We start from the raw sequence: 24,637 nt of genomic DNA, 5'->3' as shown, positions 1-24,637 counted from the left end.
TGGTTGGAGTCTGCTATAGACCACCAGACCAGGGGGATGAGGTGGACGAGGCTTTCTTCTGGCAACTAGCAGAAGTTGCTAGATCGCAGGCCCTGGTTCTCATGGGAGACTTTAATCACCCTGATATCTGCTGGGAGAGCAATACAGCGGTGCACAGGCAATCCAGGAAATTTTTGGGAAGCGTAGGGGACAATTTCCTGGTGCAAGTGCTGGAGGAACCAACTAGGGGCAAAGCTTTTCTTGACCTGCTGCTCACAAACAGGGAAGAACTAGTAGGGGAAGCAAAAGTGGATGGGAACCTGGGAGGCAGTGACCATGAGATGGTCGAGTTCAGGATCCTGACACAAGGAAGAAAGGAGAGCAGCAGAATATGGACCCTGGACTTCAGAAAAGCAGACTTTGACTCCCTCAGGGAACAGATGGGCAGGATCCCCTGGGAGAATAACATGAAGGGCAAAGGGGTCCAGGAGAGCTGGCTGTATTTTAAAGAATCCTTATTGAGGTTGCAGGAACAAACCATCCCGATGTGTAGAAAGAATAGTAAATATGGCAGGCGACCAGCTTGGCTAAACAGTGAAATCCTTGCTGATCTTAAACGCAAAAAAGAGGCTTATAAGAAGTGGAAGATTGGACAAATGACCAGGGAGGAGTATAAAAATATTGCTCAGGCGTGCAGGAGTGAAATCAGGAAGGCCAAATCACACTTGGAGTTGCAGTTAGCAAGAGATGTTAAGAGTAACAAGAAGGGTTTCTTCAGGTATGTTAGCAACAAGAAGAAAATCAAGGAAAGTGTGGGCCCCTTACTGAATGAGGGAGGCAACCTAGTGACCGAGGATGTGGAAAAAGCTAATGTACTCAATGATTTTTTTGCCTCTGTCTTCACGCACAAGGTCAGCTCCCAGATTGCTGCACTGGGCAGTACAGCATGGGGAGAAGGTGACCAGCCCTCTGTGGAGAAAGAAGTGGTTCGGGACTATTTAGAAAAACTGGACGTGCACAAGTCCATGGGGCCGGATGCGCTGCATCCGAGGGTGCTAAAGGAGTTGGCGGGTGAGATTGCAGAGCAATTAGCCATTATTTTTGAAAACTCATGGCGATCGGGGGAGGTCCCGGATGACTGGAAAAAGGCTAATGTAGTGCCCATCTTTAAAAAAGGGAAGAAGGAGGATCCGGGGAACTACAGGCCAGTCAGCCTCACCTCAGTCCCTAGAAAAATTATGGAGCAGGTCCTCAAGGAATCAATTATGAAACATTTAGAGGAAAGGAAGGTGATCAGGAACAGTCAGCATGGATTCACGAAGGGGAAGTCGTGCCTGACTAACCTAATTGCCTTCTATGATGAGATAACTGGCTCTGTGGATGAGGGGAAAGCAGTGGATGTGTTATTTCTTGACTTTAGCAAAGCTTTTGATACTGTCTCCCACAGTATTCTTGCCACCAAGTTAAAGAAGTATGGGCTGGATGAATGGACTGTAAGGTGGATAGAAAGCTGGCTAGATCGTCGGGCTCAACGGGTAGTGATCAATGGCTCCATGTCTAGTTGGCAGCCGGTTTCAAGTGGAGTGCCCCAAGGGTCGGTCCTGGGGCCGGTTTTGTTTAATATCTTTATTAATGATCTGGAGGATGGTGTGGACTGCACTCTCAGCAAGTTTGCAGATGACACTAAACTAGGAGGCGTGGTAGATACACTAGAGGGTAGGGATCGGATACAGAGGGACCTAGACAAATTAGAGGATTGGGCAGAAAAAAACCTGATGAGGTTCAACAAGGACAAGTGCAGAGTCCTGCACTTAGGACGGAAGAATCCCATGCACTGCTACAGACTAGGGACCGAATGGCTAGGTAGCAGTTCTGCTGAAAAGGACCTAGGGGTCACAGTGGACGAGAAGCTGGATATGAGTCAACAGTGTGCTCTTGTTGCCAAGAAGGCTAATGGCATTTTGGGCTATATAAGTAGGGGCATTGCCAGCAGATCGAGGAACGTGATCGTTCCCCTTTATTCGACATTGGTGAGGCCTCATCTGGAATACTGTGTCCAGTTTTGGGCCCCACACTACAAGAAGGATGTGGAAAAATTGGAAAGAGTCCAGCGGAGGGCAACAAAAATGATTAGGGGTCTGGAGCATATGACTTATGAGGAGAGGCTGAGAGAACTGGGATTGTTTAGTCTCCAGAAGAGAAGAATGAGGGGGGATTTGATAGCAGCCTTCAACTACCTGAAGGGGGGTTCCAAAGAGGATGGAGCTCGGCTGTTCTCAGTGGTGGCAGATGACAGAACAAGGAGCAATGGTCTCAAGTTGCGGTGGGGGAAGTCCAGGTTGGATATCAGGAAAAACTATTTCACTAGGAGGGTGGTGAAACACTGGAATGCGTTACCTAGGGAGGTGGTGGAGTCTCCTTCCTTGGAGGTTTTTAAGGCCCGGCTTGACAAAGCCCTGGCTGGGATGATTTAGCTGGGAATTGGTCCTGCTTTGAGCAGGGGGTTGGACTAGATGACCTCTTGAGGTCCCTTCCAACTCTGATATTCTATGATTCTATGATTCTATGATTCATAGTATTTCTGGTTTTGGCTAAGTCATTTGATTCGGTGGGACATGGACATATTATGTCTGGCCTGAGGAGCTTTGGGATAGATGAGCACTTTATAGAAATTATAAGGGATTTCTATGATAACTGCATACAAGGGTTTGGGTGGGTGATAAGAACACTGAGTCTATTTTAATAAGGAGTGGGGTTAAACAAGGCAACCCTTTATCTCCTATTTTATTTAATATTGCCATGGATCCTTTGTTAACTAAGTTGGAAACCAAGGGCTTGGGGTTTTACGTTCAAGGGAATAGTGTCACGTAATTGGCATTTGCTGACAATGTGGCAATTTTAAGTGGGTCGTATCACGGGATGGCCAAAAAACTGGGAATTTTAGATTGTTTTTGCAGAAATACTAATCTTCAGATTAATGTGAAAAAAACTAAGGGATTTCACATACTAGCAAAATATAAGACTTATGTGATTAACCCTAGGGATAACTGGAGAATGGGTACTGAAATTATCGATTATGTACAGCCAGGAGAATTCAAAATACTTGGGGGCAAGGATAGATCCTTGGATAAGGATTGGAGGAATGTCTCTTAAGGACAAATTGACTGAATGGAGTGAGAGTTTAAGTAAGGCTCCTCTTAAACTTTCCCAAAAACTGATGATTTTACAAACATATATTTTACCTAGGTTATTTATAATTTACTTTTAATTGAGCCCCCTTTTTATCTTTTAAATGAGCTGGATGTTTTAGTTAGGAAAATAGCTAAACAAATTTTACATCTCCCACAAAGTACCACCGATGGATTATTTTATGTAAGGCGAAGAGATGGAGGACTTGCATTAACCAAATTTAGTGTACAAGTACCCAACATGCTTACCCTCAAATGGAGATGACATATTGTGTCTAAAGATAATTGGATAGCTTTATCCTATATGTATGCTGGAGAAAATTTAGTTGATAAAATATTGATTCTTAGAGCAGCAACACCAAGTTCTAAGAAATGGAGGGAGGAAGAATTTTTTAGATGGTGTGGGTTGAGGTGCCAGGGGGTAGGTATTAAATATTTTAAAAATGATGTAATTAGTAATTCAATTTTGAAAAGATCTTGTATGGTTAAATCTTCCTCATTGATTGCCGCATTACAGATTAGGGCTAATGTTTACCCTACAAGGGAACTATTTGCAAGAAGTAGAGAAGGATTAAATGCCACCTGTAGATGGTGTGGTAAGGCTAAGGAGACAATACCACATATATCTGGACAATGTTTTAAAACTAAAGATGCTATGATAAGAAGATATAATAGGGTAGTTTCTGCGGTAGTAGATAAAGAGTGCAATTTGGGGTGGAAATCAATAGTAGAACCTCACTTGAGAACTAAAGAAGGAAATTTGAGAAAGCCAGATATTGTTTTTATAAAAGGAGATACTGCGGTGGTGGTGGATGTTACATTTCACTGGGAGGATAACGCCGATAGTCTGCAGAAAGCCCACAAACAGAGGGTCCCTATTACCTCAAATTGGAGGAAGATATTAAGAAACTAATGGGAGGTAAAGATGTCCACTTCTTTGGTCTCATAGTTGGGGCTCGTGGCAAATGGAGTGAAGGAAATGATGATCTTTAAAAAAAATTTAGGAATTGAGAGAGGTAAAATTTTAAGGAAAATCTTTGTAGACTTGTTTTATATGCCACTGCAGATACGATGGCTATGTTCAGTGACAAGTAGTGATCCCAGAGCTCCATTCTGTGCATCCTACTATTACTTACATTTTAGCTATTTTTCCATATTTTAAATTTATGAATAATCGGTTATCAATACCTTTATAGCTATTTGCTATTTATTTATCTGTCCTTTCAGATAGTGGTTTTAATTCATTAATAAATATTTATAAATTTGGATTGATATCCTATTTTAAATTATTCTTTTTGCTGGACTCGGATGCAGACTGGCCATGTATAGTAACCAGGACAGGGCAGGTAGTCACGCCTGTACATAAATAGCACTGGGTATTGCATTTTACATTCTCCTACTTTGATTTATAATTGGATTTTGTTTAGGGCTAAGGCTGATTGGATTGCTTTGTACTGTACAATTTTGGATGTAATCTTGTAATTGATGCCAGAGTGCCTAGAGCTGGGGCATGGATAGGAACTTATTTTGTTTGAGAAAGGGCAATAAATAAATATCTTATGAGCTGCTACATGTACCTGCACCTTTCCAACTCAGCAGGGAAATGACTCATGCATGCTTGGGCAATCCTCTTTATAAATATTTGTGGTTTTGCTTGCCACAAGGAATGCAGGATAGCTCCCCCACTCAGAAGGAATTATCACTCCCACAGATTCCGTTTGCTGCTTTTGTCAAACATAAATGTATTGTACAAATGTCAGCTTTGGTTCAGAAGACAAATACAATATGGTCATGCAGGTTGACCCGTTCTCTTGAAGGATTCACCTAGTGCTGCTCACTGCCTAAAATTACTAATTTTATATAGAGAGTCACTACTGATTGCCATCTAATATATTTAGTCAGAATAATGAAGAAGACTCTAAGAACCCATTTTTCTATTACCAGTGCTCACTACAGACTCTACCTTTTTTCATTTTGCCAGTATGCTTGGAATAGCCTCAGAGATAACCTTGGCAAAGCCCTTTCCTTCAGAAAATGCCTTTAAACAATCCATTAAGCCTTTTAGCCATTAGGAATGTTCAACATTCTGTATTTGTTGCACCTTCCTGTATTGTACCCATCATACTTTTATGCTGCATATGCACTGTCATGTGTCAAACAAATAAAATTCCTTTCCTGAAGAGCTTGCAGCTTGCAACTTGTACAGGAAGATACAGTTCAGTCAGTGGGAATGGCTGGGTTTTCAGTACTTCTGAAAATCAAGTCACTTATTTAGGTGTCTGAATATGGATTTAGTTACTTATCTAGACCTTAATGAACTAAAGCATTCACACATGCCCTCAAAATTATGGTGTTCATGTGCTTGGTGCTTGGAATTCCAGACCCCCTCCCCACCCCCCAACCCACACACAAAAATCTTCTGAGATTGAGGAAAATTTGTACAGAATTCAATAATCACATAGTCATCAAGAGAAAATGAGTGAGGCTCATGCCTCGCCAACTGTAATATGATTTCTCAGGTATTTTCACATGTCTGTCAAACAACAATAATCCCACAATGAATGTCTGAATCAATACTTTTAAATGTTATTGAGTTTACTTTTAAAACTTGTAAGGCACTTGATATCATGATGAGTGTGGCACATAATGTTGTGGCCCACGTAGCCTGCTCGAAAGAAACTGTGTACACAATGAAGAAAAGAAATAAAAAAAATTGAAAGAACTTTTGATTTAATTGCTGATAACTAGTGATAGTTGTTGATAAAAAATATGCAATCTAATTAAAATCCGTTTCTATGCTTGACAGTTTGGAAACTGTACTTCACTTTGGAAAAGTTGTTAGGAGAGGTCCAAAGAATTTCATAGAAAAGAGACTTAGCTCAATGCCAGGTAAACTGGTTAAAATAATTAACAACAGAATTTAAAAAAGCAGATGAACATGAGATGATAGAGAATCTAACCTGGCTTCGATCAAGGAAAGTCATGACTCTCTCATTTACATGTCTCAACAAAATATTGGATAAAGGACAACTGGCTGATATAATGTATTTGAAAGTTCAGAAAGTCTTTGACATAGTTTTTCACATGAGGCTCTTTAGAAAAATAAGTTGTCTTTACCTCTCACCATTTGCCTACTTAGTTTCCAAAATAGCTTCTTATAAAAGGGACTTTTTGAAAAGCTTTTTGAAGGTCGATAAATTATATGATATAGTTCCCTTTATCTACTATCAGAGATATAAATCCTCATGCTTCAGGACAAAAACCAACTACCGAGGGCAGGTTTTTCTATTATTCTCCATAATGGGGTCTCTTTCGTTTTCCATTAAAGTTCTCAACCCTTTCCAGAGTTGGACCCTCTTTCTTTCTGGGACTGCCCCCTTCCATCTAGTCAACATTAAATCAGGCTGGGCATTTTCCAACAAAACAGCTTTTCTTCAGAAAATGCTGATTCAACAAACTTTGATTCAACAAACTGCCTGGTAACTTGTCAGTTCACCTAATGGGCTGCTAGGGAACCTGTGGAATAGGGTCCTAGATTTTAAGGCCAGAAGGGACCATTATGATGATCTAGTCTGAACTCCTCCTTAGCACAAGTCATAGAACTTCCCCAGAATAATTCCTGGGGCAGATTTCTAAGAAAAACATCCAGTCTTGGTTTAAAAATTGTCACTGATGGAAAACTCAACATGACCCTTGGTAAATTGTTCCAGTTGCGCTCATAAATTTGTAAAAGTTATGCCTTATTTTCAATCTAAATTTATTTAGTTTCAACTTCCAGCCATTGGATCATGTTATACCTTTCTCTGCTAGAATGAAGAGTCCATTATCATCTATTTGTTCCCCATAATATACTGTAATCAAGTCACCCCTTAACCTTCTCTTTATTAAGGTAGACTCAAAGAGCTCAATCTATTTATCACTATAAGGCAGGTTTTCTAATCCTTGAATCATTCTCGTGGCTCTTCTCTGAACCCTATCCAATTTATCAACATCCTTCTTGAATTGTGGGCACCGGCACTAGACACAGTATTCAGGATTAATTACACAAGTGCCAAATTCAGAGATAAAATAATCTCTCTACAGCAACTTGAGATTCTCCTGTTTTTGTATCCATGACTTGGGTCTGCCCTGCCATGTGGACTGTTCCAGCGCTAGGGACTATATGGGTTTCAGGGTCTGTGGCTCTGGGGCAGCCCCACCATATGTATTGCCTCAGAGATAGGGATCCTATGGCTTCCAGGCTCCCCTTCACAGACATGGGAGCTATAGCTGGGAGTCAGCTCCCTGCTCTGCAGCAGGGAGCCTGGAAGCCATGAGAACCCCAATTCAAGGAAATTCCAATTTTTGACGAGCTCTAGTCAACACCTAACTGGGCCCTCTCTCCAGCTGTTCACATATTCTCCAAATTGAGAATCCATACTCTAAATCATCTGGTGAGAGATCCCCTAATCCTTGAGAAAAATCTACTGGGACTCCAGATACAGCAGTTAGGAGAACCCAGTGGGTACAATGTCTCCAAAAAGATTATTAAAAAAACCCTCTTTTGGTCTATGCTTCCATACTATGTATTACATGAAAAACATGGAGCAATCTGAATGGAAGTTTAAAAAAAAATTATCTGGGTGTACTTCATGCTCTACTTTCCAGTACAAACTTAGTAAAGCAAGCAAGATATTTTGTTGTGCTTTTGCAGATATGCTGAATAAAAATTATATGCAACACATCACTGAGGAGTAGTGGGAGTTCTGGAGAACAGCTGAATGAATTTTGTGTGTCCTTTGAGTTTTCTAATGAAAATGAATGAGGAATTTGCAAGTTTCCACAAACTTCCCTTGAGCTTTTGCTACATTTCTATAGACACTGCTGTAGGAATTTAACAAAGTGCTGAGATTGATGTCAGGATTAAAGGTTATGAGCTATGAAGACAGGCTGAAAGCTTAGATCCATAAAGCCCAAGCATGTAGATTGTTGAAATGGTATATTGAATGTCAACCTGAGTTATTTTTTTCAGCCTAACTGCACTAATTGGACAAGAGGGCATGAATGGAAATTAAAGGAGAAGCAATTCAGAACAAGCATCAGAAATCACTTTTTCATGCAGATAATCATTTAGGTAAGAACCGTTACCAGGAGTGGGGAAAAGTGAGGTCATTAAAAACCTATGAGATGACAACACTTGGAATTGAACTATTGTTTATTCCTTAACTGAATTTATAGGGCCAGATACTGCTTTATAATAAGTCTTCTTTGCATTGTTTTGGCAGCAAAAAGCAGACTTAAAGTTCCCCTGACAGAGCAGCAGGGGATTTATCCCACATGGAGGAATCCCTGAGTGCTGTAAAGCTGGCAGTACACCACCACAGCCTAAGCAGGTATATGCTTGGAGTGTAGTGGGGCAGGAAGGGATGTAGTTGGAGCTTACTGTGCTCCAGCGATCCCTACCAATGTAATAGTCTCTAAGGGGTATTACCATCTGGTGTGATTTACTGAAAGCCTGAGGCTACTCTAACTTGAATTGGGAGCTAACCCTAGCAGCAGGAGAGTGCTAAATTGGCTTTAAAACAGCTTTGTCCCCTTCTCCTCAGCACCAAGCAGAGTATTTCTGTAATGATAAAATTCAGTTAAAATCCTCTGAAGTTCAGTTAGTCACATTGGATTTGATGCTGACGTCAGGTGGTAAATAGAGCTCCGAACCAGGGGAACTTTAAGGAATGAAGACCATGTGTTTCATGCAAATAATAATAATAACAACAAAGAGAAGAAAAATAGACATGTAGATAACACATAAGCAGTATATGCTCTGAAGAGAATGTTTTTTTCAATAGCTTTCCATTAGATCGGAGAGAAATTGCAACCTGCTGGAAACATCTCCAAAACTAATAAAAATATCTACATGCATAGAAGTCGCATGTGAGCAATTCAGTACATGCGAGGTCTGGACACAGACCAGCCATCACAGCCCCTCACTTCATATCTGTATCTGTTCTATACCTATGGTATGTGGCAGCAGTGAAAGAGATAGTCAGGCTGCAAGATAAGCCTGTACACATTTGTGTCTTTCTGAAAACTTTCCTCAGTTGTTTTCTCTTGTAATGTAACTGTTGTTTTCTAGTATAACTAATTCATGCTGCCATATCTCAATTGTGTTGGATATGAACATGGAAACAATGTGAAAGAAGCACACATTAATTTTATAGAGAATCAAAAAAATATTTAAGGGTGAAATGCAAAACAAGCATTTTATTTAGGTTACATAAAGACATAATTTTAAAAAATGTTGGAGGACTGGATTATTAACGGTCTGATGACACTACAATAAGCTGGAAAACTAGCAGCAGTTTTTCCAGCCATCAAAAGATGGGCGTGTGGATATTAAGACAGGCTCCGTTTAAACCTGTTTGAGTATGATACTCTTCTAACTTAACACTGGTAAAATCTGTAGTATTATATTAATGATAAGGAAATAAATTCACCCTCATTAGGGTTCAGATTCAACAACTCAACTGAAATAGAGCAATTCACATTTCAATTTGGACCCAGTATTTAATATTTAATCCAATGAACAGTAATCTTATGGTCTTCAGTGGAGTGTCTCTACTACTGTGGCTCTACACCTCACCCAGTGATTTCCTTAGGTACTTGGAATTCCTGTGAGCCTTTAAGATATCTTTGAGGCTGCTTTGTGCTGCTACAGAGGGTCAAAGATCTGGCTCATATTTAACACTTAATTCTATACTTAGATATCATCCTTGTTCTTCATGTGGTGACAACTGTATAACAATAGGCCAAACTCTGGGCCCACTGAAGTCAAATATAAACATTGCTCGTTTACCAAATATTGGGAAGAAGATTCAAATATGAACTAAAATCGCTGGTGACAATGTTAGCTACCCGTTTAAATATTCATGTATCCTCTCTTTCATAGTGGAAACTACAAGATCATTAGAAGATTAGAATCAATGCAATTCATTGGGAAGGTGCGAGACATTTTGCATTACTGAATCCTTCTCTAATCAGTTTACATTGTGTGGGTACAAAATATATCCCTAAATTAAGCAGGAGGGGTAATAAAAACTTGGCTCCCTGTGGTGTAAGCACTATTACATTTTCAGTTTTAATTAGAGATCATTTTTTTTAAAGAAGGCAATTAGCAAGCATATTTTGGGAGTTCTTTAGTGAATGCATTTTGTGGGGGGTTAACAGATATAATTTGGGTTACAGTATATAATTTGCAGGAGATATTTTACATGAGATGTTGATGGTCACAGATATGACATGGTAGTAACCGTGAAATGATTTACTAATAATTTATTATATAAGTTTCCAGTGATTTGTATTTGGCTATTCCATTGAGGTAGTCAGAAGTTGCATTAACTAAATCCTAGGGAAGCAGGATTGGGCCTGTGGAATATGAATATGTCCGGAAACTGACAATCACAGATAAAGTACAATCTCATCCTGGGAGTAGGTACCTGGTTTCCACCAGTATGACCACTGTAATGGGAATCAGGCAGGGGGTGGGGTGTGTGAGAGAATCATATGGGAGAGTAGATAGGAAAAAATAAATTTGTTTGTTTTCCGCTACAGAAAAAAAACATGTATAACTGAAAGGTGTTCCTTATATGCAATTGCTGTCATCTTCCTGGCTAATGGGTCTGGTTGCTGGCTGATTCTATAGGCCAGCCATCTGACTAATAGCTGCAGGTCTGTCCAATCAAAGCTACTACCCCTTTAATCATGGTTGGCTGGAATGACTGTTCAAAAATTCTCCCCAGAGAGAAGCAAGGGAAGGCTCATTTCATGTAAGCATAACACTGTACAAAGTGACACATGTTTTCAAGTTCGGAAGTCTTTATTGGTATGACAAGCTGTACAAGTGTTGCCAAAGTTAACAAACTGTATATCCGTCAGAAGCTAAAATACACTACCTCCAGTAGTACTTGGGGTTTTTATACTATACTATTACTTAATTTGGCACTACTGTCCGTATCTGATTCAGTGGCAGGTTGCTACATGTCATGATACTATTTCTTCTGCCACTTGCCTCCATCCGGTTTCTCTCTCTGTTTTCCATAAGAAAGCATTTTCCAATAATTTTCCTAATCTAATACTAAAACAGAAAATCTCTCACATTAATGGTGATCTTAACAAGAAATAATGCAATGTGCTGGCCACATTTTATAATGGATACCGTTAGTTTTTTAGTCTCGTTTTTCTATCTTGTCATAGATTTTTTTTTTTTTGCTGCATTTAACTTGGATTTTCTTCAAAATCATTCACACTTTCCTTTATTTCTTCTTTTCTCTCATGTGTCAACTTATGATTCCTATTACTGTATCTGACCACCTCAGACATATTAGGATTTATTCTCACAACAGCCTGTGTGATAGGGCAGTATTATCCACATTTTACAGTAGGTGAACTGATTAAATTACTTGCCTGAGGTGCAACAGAGCTGTCTTCTCCACCCTTTGGACCACCTCAAACAACCTGGATACTTATGCAATTGTTAGCACTGCTGTATTATTTATGGAGTCCCCTCCACCAGTTCATCAGTACTGCCTTATGCAGCAACATGCAATTGGTCCTTAGCCCACTCTCCTCAGAGGAAGAGGGAAAGATCTCCTCATCTTGAGATCCTATCTCCCCATCAGCCTTTCCCCTTACACTTCCTTCTTGTCCTTTAACTGTTCCCAGCAGATGAGTTGATTGCTTTCATTAGCTCATCCATCTCCTGCCAAATTAAGCCACTGAGCACCCATCTCCCAGTTGAGTCCACTGCAGGGGCAATAGCTAGTTCCTTTAATGACCAGAGTGCTAGGCTCATAGTGCTCTGTGACACAAGGTCACACAGTAAGTTTGTGGCAGAGCTGAGAATTTAATTCTAGTGCCTGAATCAGAACACCGTCCTTCTTATCTCTGAGTGGAAATACTCGGTCCTTTCCCTAGACTTTTAGGGGATGATTCACCACTATTTTACTCCAGTTTTCCCCTAGTAGCCTCACTGGAATAAAAAGTTACAGCAGCATAAATTTGGCATGACACAGTGGTGAGTCAGGAATTTTGTTTGTACTTACATTTATAATTAGCACTTTTTCCCACCCTCCACGTACAACATCTGCAGCTCTCTTCTGCTTCTCAGTTCCTTTGGTAATCAGTCCCATGTGTATCTTCATAAGTCTAAGTGCTTTTTACAATGCATAGTTCTTTTTGAAACATGACAAATACTGTATATATCACATATATATCACAGAGGAGAGAAGAGCCAAATTAATGATCACCTGAGATTCATTTTCACCATTGGTTCCATGTTTTATGGATTTCAGTTTAAAGCAAAATGGATTTGTTAGTCACAAATTTTAAACAAGGTGTCCTGTTAGTCAGCATAGCATGAGTCATGTCTGTGCCCACGTTATTAACAAGCTTTTTACCATTCCATTTTTGAGCACCGTTCTACTCTGCTCCATTCAATATGATATCTGTCTGTTTAATCTCTACTTCATTACACAGTTGAACAGACATTTAAACTGGCATAAATACCTGTATGGTTGGAAACATGGTGGAGTAAGATAAAGTCGGGTCTTATTATCCACTTACATTTTAACTGCTCCCCAGTTTCAAGAGAATATTAGAACTCTTTGTGATGAAAGTGCATTTGATGCTTCTCTTTTCCTCTTGCATGTTTTCCTGATCTGTAATCCAATAATAGTTTATCCCTAGACAGTCTCAGCGTTAGCAGAATGCAGAAAGAAAGGTTACTGACTACTAACTGTGGTTCTTAAAGAACGTGGTCTTTGTATATTCACAGGTCCAGAATGCACCTCTCCAGGGACTCTGAACATTAGGAACCTTCTAGGCAGGAATTTCCACTGGGACTGCAAAAGCACTACCTCATGTAACTGACTTCTCTGAGCCCAGGCTTTAAGAGGCCATGCATTCCCCAGCTGCCTTTGTGTGTTCTGCTGTGCCTTAAACTCCTTTAGAACTCTTAAAACACTAGTAAGTATTGTGGCTTCCAAAATCAGGCCTGCCCAACAGTGACTTGGCTGTATTCTGATTACCCTCTCTCTCTTAAAAACACCCTTACCTGTAGCCGAATAACTGACTTATTTTAAGGAAAAAAAAATACCACATAAAACTACAGAAGATGAAAATTTGTTTGTTCAGGTGACTTCTGTGACTGAACAAAGACTGGTTAAAAAGCTTAGTAAACTGGGACAATAACACTGCAACACCTCTGAATACAGTGTGTTTACTGTACTGATAAATGGTCAGTGTGTTCATGCCTGTGAAGCCAAGATTTGTTTGACTTTCTTTCCTTTTCTTTACTTGCTTAAACCTAAATATTTAATGTTATGGGGTCTGCACAGATAAATGGGGCCCAGTGCCAAGTTTGGCAATGCACCACTGAGGATCTGAACTATTACAAAGCCAAAGAGAGCTATGTATATAAAATTGTCAGTATCAGTTGTAATAATCAATGGGCTTTTTGTTTCACTTCATTGCTTGATCCAGCATCTGCTACATTTCCATAATAAAAAATGAGTGGTTTTGAAGAATGTATTTTATTATCTATTCAGTGTTATATTTTAAAATCAATAGTGTTGCACATGACTGCATTCCATCATTACAAGAGAGTTCTCCCTACAGATTCTTCTTAAATTGCAAACATTAGCAGCAATTGGTGATGTTTACTCCTCTTCATAAAGCCTACATTTGCACATATCCCTTAGAATGTTCAGCACCTCCTTCCAATTCAGCTTAACACACATCTTTATGGAGTACTGGATCCATACATGTGGAAGGCAGTAGGCTGGGAGATGGGATAGAAGAACAACATCATTACTCCCCAACCCACCGAAGAGGCACAGTGTCTGGGCCCTGTTGCAAGAATGTGAAGTAGTGTGAACGCAAAGCAATTGAAAATATGCCACACATACACCTAAAGGTCACTGGGGGTAGTCACCAGCCTCCTCCTCCTCTCCCACCCCTCAAATAGTTTCACCACTGCTCAAGACTTCTTTAGCTGAGGTAATGCTGACAATTGTTTCAACCTCCACAATGTGGAACCCTTCTTTATGGGGGATCTGGGTCCTGCTCCCTCGAGGAGAAATGCTAACAGGTGGATGGAGGAGGCAAGAGGAAATACATATGCACAGGGTCTCAGAGACTGGCTCTAGCTTTTCCATATTCCCCAAGGCCCACAAGGATCTCATAATATCCACTGTTTGTGGGAGCTAAACTCCTGCTTCTTCCCAGGAGTAAACCCTGCCCCAGCTGGAAACTGTGTAGGAAATATTGCCATTCCTTGTGCATAATTTTGCCCCCATCCCTGAGACGGGGTGGTATTGCTCAATATGGAAATATTAGACATTGATACAATAAACTAAACCTCAAATGCTGTGAAATTAACATATAAGTGTTGTAAAACAAAAATTTATTTTTTTACGCTTCCTCCCTTATCTAGCTCAATTTTAGCACAATATTAATTCTTTCATGTGACTATTACCCATACTTGTTAAAAACTTTTCCAACTACATGGCATAAAGTTGTGTAATTTTCTATTCTTGTTACAATCCATGTCACAGAAATAAAATATCAGAACATTAGTGTGTTTGAGTTTCAGTGAATTATTGTTGCTTATAATGCACAACTTTGACCTTTTCAGTATTCTGCATTTTGAGTGACTATGCATGCCACTTCTTTGTTTACAGCTCCAGTAATACGTACAGTGGAGAACTGGATGCCAGCAATTCAATGTAGAAAACAGCAAAATATCAAAGTAATGCAGTCTCTGTGGTGCCACATTTCACACAATAGCTTGCTGCATATGATTATTCAAATCCTCAAGATCCCAAGTTTCAGGAAGAAAAGAAAAGTGCCAAAGATAATTCCTGTAAAACTTTGATTATGATAATAGAACAACCTTAGTTTTGTTGGTGTCCTAAGTGAAAATAATTTTCACCACCCCACTCGAGCACAAGGTTCAAAGGAAAGAAAAAGTTGAGACTACAATTATAAATAAAATGGTGGTGGAGGGGAGTGCTGGTAGCAACACCTATTATTAAGGTTGCCCTGTATTCCTTATAATTTTGGACTAAAATTTTACATGCCAGGTTTCTGCCTGAGGCTGAAGTTTTTGGAACATTTCAGCAAAAATTGTCCAATTGTTTCTGAGAACAAGGCTAGGAAAAAATCTGTTGTTTTGCCCATGTTAAAAAATTTCTGGCACCTTTTTCTTTGAACAGCTTTAAAACCACTGCTCCGTGGTAGGAGGGACTTGAAATTTAGAAGGGCTGTGGCCTTTGCATCAGGGGCGTGCTTTGTCCTGTTCCTGTGAAAACCCACCCACATTTGGCCAACTTATAAGCAATTCAAAAAGTTTGCATATGCTCAGTAGAAACTTGACAGAGCTTTGCTGCTAAACACTCCAAAGATTCCATCCTCACTGAGCGTGTTGCTTCCCCTCACAGATCCTACATGTGACAAGATTGTGCATTCACCATCCCCAAAGAGCAGCTGAGCATTCTCCAGACCAGGGCCACAAGGGTTAAATTGGACTTACCCTAGTCCAAAGCAGCAATTATAGAGAGAGGCCAGACACTGGAACTGAGATGAGGGAGCCTGTCTCTCCTGTGCTCTCAATAACATGGAGGAGGAAGCCACTGGATTGGAATATAGAGGGTACAAAAACTGGAGCAGGAGGCAGGAAAAGGACAAGGGAGTAGGAATCTGGTGAAAATGGGAATGGGGCATGAGGTGGGGGATAAATTGTGACTGGAACTGGCGGGGCAAGGAGACTGGTACTGCGGTTTCAGGGGGAGGGGATGCTGGGACTGGTTAAACAAGGAGACTTGGACAAGAAGCAGATAAGGAAAATGGACAGGAGGACTGGGAGTCAGTTAGCTTTGTGTGGGAGGAGAACACTGAGACTGGACAAGGAGCTGAGGGATGTTGGGAGACTGGGACTGGCTGGGTAAAGAGATTGGAACTAAGAATCAGTGCGTGGGGAATCGAGGTGGGGGAAGATAGATAGCTCTCACAAGGAGCTGAGGGGATTCTGAGAGAAAACTGGGACTGGTTGAGCAAAGACAATGGGGAAAAGAGCCAGGGAGGGGTGAGACTGGGTCAATGAGCCAGAGAGGGCATGTGTGGGTGGACGAGGAGCATGGAAGGAAGACTAGAACTGGAATCCAGTGGGTGGGGTGCGGAGGGGTGATACAGAGGAGATGGACAGCAGAAAAATAGATTCAGAAATCTTAGGTTCCATGCCAGACTTTGGAGGGGAGCGTTCACTAATGGGCAAAAAGACTCTTGACCCCTTCTGTCCTGGCCCTTCTAGTCTGTCTCTGACTCAATCCTATTTCTTCCCCACCCCAATTCCTTGTATCAATCGGGCTCATTCTTCTCACTTAGCCCGTCCCAGTCTCCACTCCTCAGGTTTCTCATCCCTGTCATAGTCTCCTTGCCTAGCAAGTCTTACCCTCTCTCATCTACTCCCCAGCCCAATCTCCTTGCTCATTCATTCACAGTTCCATCCCTGATGCTCATCTCCTGGCCAACCAGTCCCAGTTTCCTCCCCTGCTGGATCCTCATGTAGTCACTGTCTCACCTGCACTCTGGCCTCCAGTTGCCACCTCCCACACCACCCATATTCCCTTTCCTTGGGCTCCTTCTTGTCTAATATTAGTGGCTTCTTATCCCAGTCCCAGTTAACCCCCCCACCCACCCGGGTTCTTCATCAGATCTATCTCCCCTCATGCTTTACCTCCTTCATAGAATCATAGAATCATAGAATATCAGAGTTGGAAGGGACCTCAAGAGGTCATCTAGTCCAACCCCCTGCTCAAAGCAGGACCAATTCCCAGCTAAATCATCCCAGCCAGGGCTTTGTCAAGCCAGGCCTTAAAAACCTCCAAGGAAGGAGACTACACCACCTCCCTAGGTAACGCATTCCAGTGTTTCACCACCCTCCTAGTGAAATAGTTTTTCCTGATATCCAACCTGGACCTCCCCCAATGCAACTTGAGACCATTGCTCCTTTTTCTGTCATCTGCCACCACTGAGAACAGCCGAGCTCCATCCTCTTTGGAACCCCCCTTCAGGTAGTTGAAGGCTGCTATCAAATCTCCCCTCATTCTTCTCTTCTGGAGACTAAACAATCCCAGTTCCCTCAGCCTCTCCTCATAAGTCATGTGCTCCAGACCCCTAATCATTTTTGTTGCCCTCCGCTGGACTCTTTCCAATTTTTCCACATCCTTCTTGTAGTGTGGGGCCCCAAACTGGACACAGTATTCCAGATGAGGCCTCACCAATGTTGAATAAAGGGGAACGATCACATTCCTCGATCTGCTGGCAATGCCCCTACTTATACAGCCCAAAATGCCGTTAGCCTTCTTGGCAACAAGAGCACACTGTTGACTCATATCCAGCTTCTCGTCCACTGTGACCCCTAGGTCCTTTTCTGCAGAACTGCTACCTAGCCATTCGGTCCCTAGTCTGTAGCAGTGCATGGGATTCTTCCGTCCTAAGTGCAGGACTCTGCACTTGTCCTTGTTGAACCTCATCAGGTTTTTTTTGGCCCAATCCTCTAATTTGTCTAGGTCCCTCTGTATCCGATCCCTACCCTCTAGTGTATCTACCACGCCTTCTAGTTTAGTGTCATCTGCAAACTTGCTGAGAGTGCAGTCCACACCATCCTCCAGATCATTAATAAAGATATTAAACAAAACCGGCCCCAGGACCGACCCTTGGGGCACTCCGCTTGAAACCGGCTGCCAACTAGACATGGAGCCATTGATCACTACCCGTTGAGCCCGACGATATAGCCAGCTTTCTATCCTCCTTACAGTCCATTCATCCAGCCCATACTTCTTTAACTTGGCGGCAAGAATACTGTGGGAGACAGTATCAAAAGCTTTGCTAAAGTCAAGGAATAACACATCCACTGCTTTCCCCTCATCCACAGAGCCAGTTATCGCATCATAGAAGGCAATTAGGTTAGTCAGGCACGACTTCCCCTTCGTGAATCCATGCTGACTGTTCCTGATCACTTTCCTCTCCTCTAAATGTTTCATAATTGATTCCTTGAGGACCTGCTCCATGATTTTTCCAGGTACTGAGGTGAGGCTGACTGGCCTGTAGTTCCCCGGATCCTCCTTCTTCGCTTTTTTAAAGATGGGCACTACATTAACCTTTTTCCAGTCATCTGGGACCTCCCCCGATCGCCATGAGTTTTCAAAAATAATGGCTAATGGCTCTGCAATCTCACCCGCCAACTCCTTTAGCACCCTCGGATGCAGTGCATCCGGCCCCATGGACTTGTGCACGTCCAGTTTTTCTAAATAGTCCCGAACCACTTCTTTCTCCACAGAGGGTTGGTCACCTTCTCCCCATGCTGTACTGCCCAGTGCAGCAATCTGGGAGCTGACCTTGTGCATGAAGACAGAGGCAAAAAAATCATTGAGTACATTAGCTTTTTCCACATCCTCGGTCACTAGGTTGCCTCCCTCATTCAGTAAGGGGCCCACACTTTCCTTGATTTTCTTCTTGTTGTTAACATACCTGAAGAAATCCTTCTTGTTACTCTTAACATCTCTTGCTAACTGCAACTCCAAGTGTGATTTGGCCTTCCTGATTTCACTCCTGCACGCCTGAGCAATATTTTTATACTCCTCCCTGGTCATTTGTCCAATCTTCCACTTCTTATAAGCTTCTTTTTTGCGTTTAAGATCAGCAAGGATTTCACTGTTTAGCCAAGCTGGTCGCCTGCCATATTTACTATTCTTTCTACACATCGGGATGGTTTGTTCCTGCAACCTCAATAAGGATTCTTTAAAATACAGCCAGCTCTCCTGGACCCCTTTGCCCTTCATGTTATTCTCCCAGGGGATCCTGCCCATCTGTTCCCTGAGGGAGTCAAAGTCTGCTTTTCTGAAGTCCAGGGTCCGTATTCTGCTGCTCTCCTTTCTTCCTTGTGTCAGGATCTTGAACTCGACCATCTCATGGTCACTGCCTCCCAGGTTCCCATCCACTTTTGCTTCCCCTACTAGTTCTTCCCTGTTTGTGAGCAGCAGGTCAAGAAAAGCTTTGCCCCTAGTTGGTTCCTCCAGCACTTGCACCAGGAAATTGTCCCCTACACTTTCCAAAAATTTCCTGGATTGCCTGTGCACCGCTGTATTGCTCTCCCAGCAGATATCCTTCCCCCCCATCCCACTGGTTCTCAGTCTCCTTGCCCAGCCAGTCCCAGTCTTCCTCACTGCTCCTCATGCAATCTATGTCTCTCCTCACCCCACTGACTCCCAACCCCACACCCCTTTTCCCTCCCAGTCTCAGTCCCAGTCTTCTTGCCCAGGCAGACCCAATCTCTTCCTCAGATCCTAGCCCAGTTTCCTCCTGTCCCCCACTGAATCCAATTTCAGTTCCCATTCAGTTCCCTGTCCCAATCTATTCTCTCATCCCCCCACAGGTCTGACTCTAGTCTTCTCTGCATTCAAATAATGCAACTTCCTCCTCAATGCTGCATGGGTCCAGAAAGTGAGTCACCAAGAGCACAGAAGAAACACGCTCCCTGCTCACGCTTCAGGTGCCTGAACCTGCCATAGCTTGCAGCAGCCCAGAACCAGGGAAAGTCCTGCTCAGATCCTGGCTGGGAATGAACAGAACAGGCAATCATCATGTGATCCATTCCCGGTCACCCATTCCCAGCTTCTGGCAAACACAGGCTAGGGATGCCAACCCTGCCCATCCTGGCTAATAGCCATTAATGGACCTGTCCTCCATGAGGAAGAGGTAAGAGGTAGGAATCACTCTGCTGTCATAATGCAAGTTCAGTCAGCAGGTGCATAACAATTCTACTTCGTGCTGCTACCAGGGGCTGTGTAGAGCAGCTGCTTTCCTAGCTGCCACAGGTGGCATTTCTGTATGCTCAAAGTTGTTGAAAGCACATAGGCACCCAGGTAACAAAGGGAGAATAGGGTGATCAGAAGCTGTGGGAGAAGTGTTGGTTCAGGAGGATCTTAATGTGCCACCAAACTGGCACTGGGGTTTTTGGAGTCCCCAGAAGCACAAGGCTGCATTGCCACCTCTGATATAATGCAAACTTAGTACTATCAGACATGACACTCCCCATTGCCAAGAAAATCCAACTCTGAGTGCCACAGATAACCTTTCTCCTCTTCAAACTCTTAGTACTGTAATTGCAATCTTGTATTTCTTTATAGATGTCAGAATTGGGTTTTTTGACATTGTGCAATAGTTAGCGTTAGGCTTAGACAGCTGCATTCACGTAATCCAAGCTGACAGCTATAGCATGAAAAATCCAGTAGATGTTAAACAATACTTTTCTGATTTATTGTAACATGCACGTCTCTTAAGGTTGTGGCCTGACTCTTTCCATTACTACATTACCTCAATTTAAAATACCTTAATCACAGCATAAGGTCATGTCCCAGTTAAGCAGTGAATACCAGGGCTGGGTTGTAGACCTGGATCTTTTCCAGAGCATGTCAATTCGACTTCACCTGCAAGGATGTTGAGCAGAGCATCTAAGTCCAATTATCTACCTTCCCCGCTTCAAATAATGTCAGGGTTGGGCCTTCCATGACTTACTACTACTTAATGGCTAGAACGGCAAGCACGAGTCCTCCCTCAGCCTCTTGCACAGCTGCACAAGGGCCATAAACAATAGCAATCTCTGCACTCACTGTGCTCTGGAAAGTAGAACTCTGTAAAGGATGCAAATAGGAGGCGAGGCCTGAGGGAGGGAGCAGATTATTCATCTCTCCATGTACAAGGAGAAGCACTGAGGAAAGCTTTACCAGGTCTCCCAGAGACACAATTTTCTCCTGCATTCTTCCTGGTACTACATCCTGCTTAAAAGCCACAATCTAGTCCTGAAAATAAGTAGAACCCTGCACGTGTGTACTCACCGTGTGCTATACAATAGAGGTGGTTGAAACATTTTCACCTAAATTTTTTTCCATAGAAATTGCGATTTTTGTCAAAACCAAAATGTTTGGTGGAAACTTCAGTTCTGACAAAAAATTCCTCTGGAAGGTTTCTCAGGTCCAGAATGGAATGGGAGGAGGGGGTGGTTGGTGGAGGGGGAGCTGGATGGAAGAGAAAGACAGAGCACGAGTGGGGATTTGAATGTAGGTCTACTGCATCCAAAATGAGTGTCCTAACCACTAGGTTATTAATCATTCAGGGGTGCTTGTGGGTTTTTTTGTGAATGATTTTGAAAGTTCTTGTTTTAACTCCACATCAGACCAAAACCAGATTCTGAAAACCTGAAATTGTTCCTGAAAATGAATTGTTTTCCAGCCAGCCCTACTATGCATTATGCTCATCCTAAATACTCTAACTTTTAAGGTTTGTTGGCATGAGCACTGAATAATTCAACACATGTACCCCATTATGCCCATACACAAACACCACCTCACACACAGAAAAAATGAACCAAAACCATGTGGGAAAAGGAGCTAGTTGTTCTCCTCAGTACCAAAAGCCTCATCTGCCTCTTGTCAAGAATAAAAAAAGCTCTCCCATGCCTTTGTGAGTGCCAAAAGCCTCCAATGTCTCCTACCTAGCTGCCAAAATCTCCATTATTATAAATACTATTATTATTCATTTATTATTTGTACTGTGGTACCAGCTAATAGGCCCATACACGGACATCTATTCTAGTAGGTACTGTAGAATTACAACTTTCCCCCACACAACTTCTATAAGGCAGTTATGCTTTTTAAGTATAAAACTCTGAAGCCATTAAAAATGAAAAGTATGAGGTATGTAATAGGAATTGAATAGAATATAAAAATAAATATCAAGGTACACTAATCAGATTATATTATCCTCTGTGGGGAGGGGCCAGGCAGGGTGAAAGGTTTGGAGGGTGGTGGTAGTGGGGGGGGGGGAAGGAACGTACAATATTATTTAGGTCTAATGTGCCTAAAAGTCTACAGGGGCATAAAGCTGTGGATTCTGCGATTTTCCAGTCTTTTGAGGGTAATTTCTAAGGATAGATGAATATGCTGTAATCTGCATTTGACTGTGATTTTATTTTTAAAGAGACTCTGATTTACTTACATCCAGTTAGATGTTTAAGGCTGTAGGTAATAGTATGAGTAAATCTCAGAAAATGTACTGGTTCTGGGCAGATAAGCACTAAGAGCTTGATTTTTCTGGAGTTCACATACATCATTGCACACCTAATTTACATACATATTTATGGTGATTTGGGGAACAAATAAGATATTCATGTGCCCAAGCATCCTATAAGATACCTAACCTGTGTCCTTCAATGCACTGTGTGTGTGAGAGTGAGAGAGAGAGAGAGAGACAGCTGTTCACAAAAACAGGCCACCCAAATACACATACACATTGTCTACACATTAGGCACTGCTAAGATTTTGAAAATCAATCCCCTGGAGGTTCTGACCCTTATTTAGATTACCCAAAACCCAAACTTGCATGTCTGTGAAGCTGTGTTGTAATTCTTGTCAAGGGAGACTTTCTCGTAATATTTTCATCAGCACACACTTCTGGTTTCAGCATTACTATTTCTGGACCCATCTGGGGCCAGGAAGCACAGAGATATGAAAACATGAAAAATAGAAAAAATCATTTTAAAAAAACCTCTCAACTTCCAAATGGCTCAGGTCCTGCTGAAGTTTAGGCAAACGTTTGGGTCATGTTTTTACTCACCCCTAGCATTAAAATAGGAAAAGTAAGCTCATACTCTTGAAGAGAAACTCTTTATGTAAATCCTTTCTCTGGGCATAAATACCATCAGCTATCCTCAAGGCCCACCAATACGAACAAAAGGAGAAGAGAGAACAAGGGGAAAAAGAAAGCAAGAGTTATTAACCTGTGATAGGTCTCCCAGATCATTGAATATTTCCTTTATTTGAGGCTCTAAACTCTTGAGTGCTAGCACTGTTTATTATTTGTGTTTCATATATCACGGTTAACAAATACACAAATAGTATATAATTGATAATGTTGTCAGCTGGGTAAACGTGCCACCAGCTATACAACATACTGAAATGCAAAATCTATTCCTATCAATCAAAAATCTAAAGGAAGGAAAGAATCAATTTGCAGGAAAGCATTCATTATAATTATCAGACTGGCCTTATCAGTGTTTGCCAGGCTTGTGAAATGTGTTGCCAGCAATCTGGCTCAGCTACACCTCCGCACTATGCAGGCAGTCACCGACCAGATCAGAGGCCACATCCATGCTGCTGGCTGTGTCACAACCCAACGGCTCCCTCCCTCAGAGGGTCCCCTGAGGAGGCAAATCAGCATTGTATTTTGCTAACTCTGTTGCAGGCATCGCAAGGCAGTTTGGGAAGGGTTAAAGGTGTGAGTGTGGAGTGAAAGGGTCCTTTGCAGGTTACGAGAGGCCATAGAGGGAGGAAGGGAAAAGGGAATGGGTTAATTCGATGCTCCAGCTAGGTCCGAAGATAAGACGCTGACTCCAGCCCAAGGCCATGGCACACAACCAACTCTCGGCTGCCTGCTAAGAAAGACAGGGTCCTGGATTCCAACCCCATCAAGCCGTGAGAAAGGAGGATTCAGCTGAACAGAACTGCAGGGGCTGCGAAAACTAGTGAGACAGTGAAGGCCAGCGAGGGGGAAAACAACCGTTTCACGTCCCTGAAGCTAGTGTGTTTTGGGAAAGCTGAGGAAGCCACAGAAAGCCGGTTTGAACTGGTACAAAGAGCATGGGGGACAGAGGCCCCTGAACGAGACACCCCCAAAAGACCCCAGGACTTAAAACTCTCCTGAGAGCTGAAGCAAATCGAAGATCAACAGCAGACCCTGGATGGCCTGTGCACAGGACAAAACTCTCATCCATCCTTCCCCCTCTTCTTACATTACACCCAGGTTTGGCCAGCTTCGTGTCGTGTGTGTGTATGAAAGTGGGTTAGGGCTGGGGCACTAATGCTTTCTTTCTTCCTCCGAGTGACATGGGAACATTCCCAGCACTCACTGCTGTTATTTTATTAATAGAGCTTTAAAATTTAGTCATTTGGTGTGCTCCTTCATCTCCTCCCCTAACGATCCTGTGACCTCAGCCTGATCATCTGATGCCTCAGGCAGATTGGTAACTTAAATCTGTCACAGCTGCCTCCCTTGCCCAAAGGTGAGTGCAGGATTTTAGGATAGCATTCAGAGGGATTCAAAAAGACCAAGAGGGAGAACAAATAACTGGTAATGAACGTGGGAGAGATTGAATGAGGGTAGTGGAGAAAGATGGTGAAGTGAAGACAAGTCTGAGAGCTAGGGTGGAGAAAAGGTAAATGGGAAGAATTAAGTAAAAGAATAAGAGCAAGGAGAAAAGGAGGAAAAGGAAAAAGAGATGCTAAAAGCATAAAAAATGAGTGAGGAACAGGCACCATTTATCTTTCCCTGCCATTCCCCCACTCCCAGCTGCCAAATCCTCCTGGGCATACCTCCCTGAC

This window comes from Chrysemys picta, chromosome 5 (genome assembly GCF_011386835.1).
Source record: "Chrysemys picta bellii isolate R12L10 chromosome 5, ASM1138683v2, whole genome shotgun sequence".
NCBI lineage: Eukaryota > Metazoa > Chordata > Testudines > Emydidae > Chrysemys > Chrysemys picta.
Note: the sequence above shows the minus strand (reverse complement) of the source record.